The sequence below is a fragment of the Strix uralensis genome, chromosome 5, assembly GCF_047716275.1.
Source record: "Strix uralensis isolate ZFMK-TIS-50842 chromosome 5, bStrUra1, whole genome shotgun sequence".
In the NCBI taxonomy this organism is placed as follows: Eukaryota; Metazoa; Chordata; class Aves; order Strigiformes; family Strigidae; genus Strix; species Strix uralensis.
Genome location: NC_133976.1, coordinates 76,538,111 through 76,544,204, shown reverse-complemented (window position 1 = coordinate 76,544,204; position 6,094 = coordinate 76,538,111).

Sequence of the window (6,094 nt, the reverse complement as noted above, 5' to 3'; positions counted from 1 at the left end):
TTGTCAGTACTACCAAAAACTTCAATTCTTTCAGTTCAGCATTTATTTCTGGTTGGGTTAACGCTCTAACTAGTATCCTAGCCCCTGTCACTGGCATATTGATGTGTTAGATGTACTGGAAAAGAGCTACTTAAAGGGGTTGTTATCCACAGAAGATTGTGCTGTCTTTTTAAATAGGAAGTTTTGACTTTAATTCCCTTAACTACTTGTTCAGCCTGAGCTGTTGTACTGCTGGGAGAAGTTGGGATGATGCACTTATATAGTAGTGATCCAAATACAGTTTGTGTTTGGTCCACACAAATTTTTCCTGGTAGCTGAAAGCTGGGGTTTGCCTTGAGCTTTTCTTCACATCTAGGAGGTCTCGAGTGAATGTGCTAAGCCTCTGTTCCTTCAGTGGTTACCTCCTTTTTTTACACTGCTGTGGTGGTGGAGCTCAGCACAGCTTATGGCAGTGTCTGCTTTGGAGCATGGGAACTGGCCTTCTACTCTGCTCTCGGAGTAGAAGCAGCAGCAATGATTTCCTTTGCTGTGCATGGAGTGACCAGAACCATCAGAACTACTCTCAACGACTGCTGCATGGCTCATGCTAATCTCTGCCCCTGGCTCAGGATGGGGACAGAGCTGAGCTAGCATAAGGGATAGGATTAGGTGCCGAAAGAAAAACATTTGCTCAAGAACTTCAACTTTTTTTGCTTTTCCGGTTCTATTTAAAGTTGCTAGTACACTTTTAAAGATTGACTTGCTACAAAGACAACGTATACCTGCTTTGAGAAGACACTGAAAAGCGGTGAAGTATCTTGAGTGTTCATCACAATTTTGCATTGGGGTAGATTTTCACAAATCATTCTACATTAGCAATAAATACAGTCACAGCAAAAATAACCAGTGGCAAAGGTATGTTGTGTGTTTACATCTTATCTCTGCTTTGCTGCTATGTGGCAAAGTTAATCTATAACTAAGTGATTTTGGTTATGAGAAGATCAGGTGTGAAAGCACCATTCCTACAGCATCTGAGTTGGGGTTTTTATATGGCTCGGTACTTGTTTTGTGAGGAAATGTTAAAGAATGGATGTGGTATCTACTGCGTTAAATACAGTGATACCTTGTTTATAACTAGGCAATGAGTACTTTTCCACACTGTCCCTTGGTAAATGGCTTTCAGCTTTTGCTTGTCCATGTTAACCTCTTGTGTAAACTGGATTAAGCAAACCCTTACTGCTTGCATTAACTGGGACATTAGAAGTGTTTGACCTTAACAAGGAATTTATTTTATGTATTTATGGAGATAGATTAGAAGAGAAAAAATAGAGACGATTTCTTTTTAAAATGACAGAGCATTTTAACCAAGTATTTGGAGGATTTAACAGCCCTGAGACAGAGCTATTCTGATCTGCAAGGCAGCTCAATGCCACTCAGTTATTTCTGTCTGTCTGGTGTAAGGTGTAGGAAACCTTCTCCTGTGCTTGTTTCTGTGGCCGTAGTGCCCTGGTTTGAGGAGGACACCGTGGGCATTGTGTCTGTGTCACACAGCAAAGAATATTTTCAAATCTAATTGAAGTGTGTCCTGTATTGGGGAACAAAGACACAATTCCCCCAACCCCACAGAACGCAGAGAGTAACGGGAGGGCTGTTTGTGAAGTGCGACTTGATTTCTGTGGCCGAAGCATCTTCTCTTGCTTCTGTTTCATGACTCATAATTTCTGTGGACAGAGTAACAGGATGAATTAAGAATGACTGAGGGCTTGGACTGGTACAGAATTACTAGAGCGTTTTATCAGCAGGTAGGTACCTTGGGTTCTAACCTAGCCAGAAGACTTTCATCCTGGTGAGGGCACGGTGCCTGGCATGAAGGGGGTAGGTGTTTGAGCCCTGTCCCAGCTCTGCTGTGAAGACCAGCAGTGCCTCTGGGGGCCTGGTAAAAGCCCACGCAGAGAGGCCATGAACTGCAAAGGCAAGAAAGCTGGATTAGTGCTTTGGGAAGTCCCTGGGTACAAGAAGTAGGAATATTCTGGTAAAGGGGACTTGCGTTTCTGTCAGAATCTGTCAATTATGTGGGTTTAGTAGTAGGCTGTCTCCAGTACTAGTGATCCCACTTCTTTCACAAGCGTTCATGTCAGAAAAGGAAAATAATGCCAGGATTGTGGGAAGAAGACACCACTATTCTCAAGCACACCTATTTTTAACGCTGAAATTTCTGTGGTGGAAGCCTCTTTGCCAAATAGTTGAGCATGTCTGTATGTACAAACTAAGCCTTGGTGGCTGTTTTAACTTGGTGATGGTGAGCTTCTCCACACAGCAGCATGATTTAGATCTCATTTACACAAGAAACTTGCTCTGTTAGTGCGTTACCGGGTACTGGGTAGTGCAAATAATGTGTTTGCACATGACACACAAAGAAATGAGCTTCCATGGGGTTTCTAGAGAGACATTGTCTTGTGGGAAACATGTGTTAGTGTGTGTGAGATTTCTTCTACTTGTTGCTTTATGTGCCAGATAAAAAATCAGCTCTTTACCATACTTTGCCATTTCAGAACAACGTCCAGCAACTATTGTGATTAGAAATTGATCACTTGGTTATTCTTTGCATTCTTAGTCCTGCAGTTTGTGCCCTGTACTCTTTAAGAGGTGCTAAGTTTGTTGAAGAAACCTTCTTTTATGGCCATTTTCTATGCCTTTCAAGGGGTAGGATTTTTCATTTGCAGCTGGTCAAAACCCTAGCAATTGTTATCCTGTAGGCTTTGTTGCTATTTGTTTTTTTCTTGCTGGTTGACATTTCAAACTTATTTGAACAGAATGACTGTAGAAAACGGATGGTTATCTTGATCCTAGTTGTCACAAGTCAGAAAAATGTCACCTGTAAATATTTAATGAGCGTTTGTGCAACTGACCTGATCGAGAACTGAGTAATGATGCGGTCGCAGGAGTCGCAGCTTCTGTAACCCGGATCTGCAAGGAAAAGAGAGCACCTTTCCTTTGCCAGGCTTTCTGTGACTTATTAGGCTTGTATTCTTGCTAGCTTTTTTCTTTGATATTTAAAGTAAGTGATGTTTGGAGCTCTGCCTTAACAGCCTCCTCTTTCTTAACTGGTTGGCTTTTCTGTGTGGGTTTTCTGTATGTTTTTTCTGTGTGGGCTTTCTGCTCCTTGCAGAAAGGCGACAGAATGCTCAGTGAAAGAAAGCTGAGCTCTCCTCTCAGCCCTTTCTCTGCAGAGAAACCTTTTTATCTTCTTGTAGATTGTTGGTCAATTTTTGCACTGTCCCCCTGTATTGTAGAGTGAGTTCAAACCCTTTTCAGAAGTCTGTGGTGAGGAAATGGTCTTACACAAAGGGAGAAATAAAAATGCTCTCGGAATTAGATGAGTTGGAACTTAAAAATATACTAAAGCTGCTCTAAGAGGAAAGTTATGAAACAGAAAAAGAGCCTTGATTTTCAGCATGCTAGTAACTATTGAAATCTACAATTTAAAATCTCCAAGCAATATGGGATAAAGTTAGGAGGATAGTTGTGTCTGTATAATGTCCTTGCTGGTTTTGTGGCACATTCCACAGTGCCCGATTTCTGATGTAGTGTCAGTTTGTGAGCAGCAATGCATGACACATTAGACTGCTATTCCATGTGTTGTATCAGGACACTGAATAATTAATATTCTCTGGAAAGGATTATTTTTCTCCACTTTTGTCTCATCCTTCTTGGTGCCCTGTATATGCTGCCAATTTTTAGCAGAAACTTGCTAATACAGATTTCTTTTCCCAAGAAGAACTGGTGCTTCGGCACAAAAACTTCAGTGTGGTCTGTATGCTGTTAGTTGCCACCATACAGGGTGAATTAGTCATACTTCCTTACAGAGTCTCAGGGAATTGTTTTAGGAATGCTGAAGCTTTTTAGACGTAGCCTTGAACACTAATTTTAATAATATGGCAGGAGGTGGGCAGGATGCCCAGTTACCAATGTCTAGTCACCAGTTTACCTATATCATGTTTTGGTATCAGTATTAGTATACCAATATCACGTATTGGATAGTAGCCCCAGAAGTGGATAGTCTCTGTGTATCAGAATATTTCAGTAGCCAAAGAAACCTTCCAAGATACTTATGAGCACTCAGCAGTACTGTGTACGCAGCGGCAGCTGTGCCTCAGTACCAACGTTTCAAGAGAACCCTTGAGGAAGCGCAGAGGGGAGAGGGACACAATTCTACGTGATGCAGGAAGAGTGGAAACCATTGGGAAAAGCAGCGCACTGTTTACCCACAGTGCCTAATTTCCCATGAGCGCTTTACCCAAGGGGAAATTCAGAACTACGCACTGTGCAACTTGTTTCCTAAATAAGTATTTCTTCCTGAGAAACGTGTTAGGATGAGAAAGTTCAGCCTAGTACTGTTGGTCAAATACCAGTCCTTAGGAGAACCTCATCCTCAGTATGTTCAGCAAATGAAGTTGCAGTCACCCAGTCAGCACTTTCTTCTTTTAAGGTGTCTTTTATTTTGTTGGCTTACAAGGCAAACATGGCTCTCCCTTTCACATGGGCAACGCATCAATTTAGTGCCCCAGTCCAAAGAAATTTTCTAGTCACAGCAGTAATTTTAGAAGGATCTAATGTCAGCCAACAGAGTGATGGAGAGCCTTTTGTTAAATGGATTATCACAAGGCCAGAAAAGCTGTGAAAGTAAGAACACATCCAATGAAAACACGGAGGTTTCTGGGTAAGGAACTGACCTTTACAAGTTTCACAATCTGCATCTCTGGACTGGCACAATGGAATTGCTTTGACAACAGTGCCTGGCACTGCCAGGACACAAGAAGTTTGTACCTCCGGTTGGGCTTGCCAAAGTGGTAGGTAGCAATTCAGGCGCTAGTAATTTGACTTTAGATGTTTTCTGTGCTGCTGAGGGCATATACTGGACTGACGGGTTTCACAATGACTTAAAATAACTCATCTTTGCAGGAAGGTCTTTGGGCTGGTTAGGGATTTCCTCTTCATACTCTTCACCAAACAATGTAGCTTTTGTTACACTTTTTTACATTATTTTTTTTATTGGTCAAACAAAAAAAGATTAATAAATCTTAAAGGGACAACCCCAACAAAGTCCCCATTATTCTTCCTCTTTTTGTTGCTGTTGTGCCTCATGGGTGCCAGGAAGTCTTTATGACTTTGCTGTCCTCAGAGGGCTAGTCTAGGCTCTCCTTAGCGAGGACCGTATCGCTTATGATTGCACAAGTGTTTGCTCTGAGTGAATGAAGGTGCTGTGCCGCAAGAGATGAAGTCTAAGTGGAAGGTCTAGAAGAGAGAGAACGTATCAGGAAATCCAGTTATGATTCATGCACAATGCAGTGTGAAAATGCCAGTTAGCGTTGAACTGACCCACAGTGAAATGCCTTGATTGAGTTCCAGGAGCTGAAAGGAAGCGCTGAAGAATGCCCAGTTTCTTGAATCATAAAGATCTGGCATCTTTCATTTTTAAAGAACGATGAAATGTCAGTGTTGTCCCGGTTTGGCATGAAAGCGAGTCTTAAAATATCAGAATTTCCCATTGACTGGGATTATTTTTACTGCTGGTTGATTAGCACGCTGGGAATGATATCAGGCAACAGAGTACTCGATGCTGCGGATGTCATGGCTGCACAGAGTTTTAAAGTGCGGTTTGTCGTAGGACTTCTGGTTTTTTACGAGGTGCGTTCTGACATGTTTTTCTCAACAGGTGAGCTGTGCTGTCTTATCAAATCATGAGCTGATTTTCATGCCTCCTTCTTAACTAAACCAAAAGACCCAGGTGGCCGGTGACTTACAACCGCCACCCCCTTGCAGTTTATTTGAACCCGGGCTGAGGGGGTGGCGGGGGGCTGCCCCGGCCGGTGCCCCCTGCAGGCTCCCCATGTGGCTGAGCAAGGCCGGCCTCAGCCGCCTCCCACCGGCGCCTCCGCTCGTTCCCGCGGGTAGGGACCCCCTTGGTCTGTCTCAGCCCGGTGCGGCGGCCGTGGCGGGGGGGGGCGCAGCCACAACGCGGGAGAAGGCGCCGCGGACACCGGGGGGAGGCGCCGCTGAGCGCTCCGGCAGCTGCCCGGGCCGGCAGGCGCTGCTCCGAGCCCCGGCCCCGGCC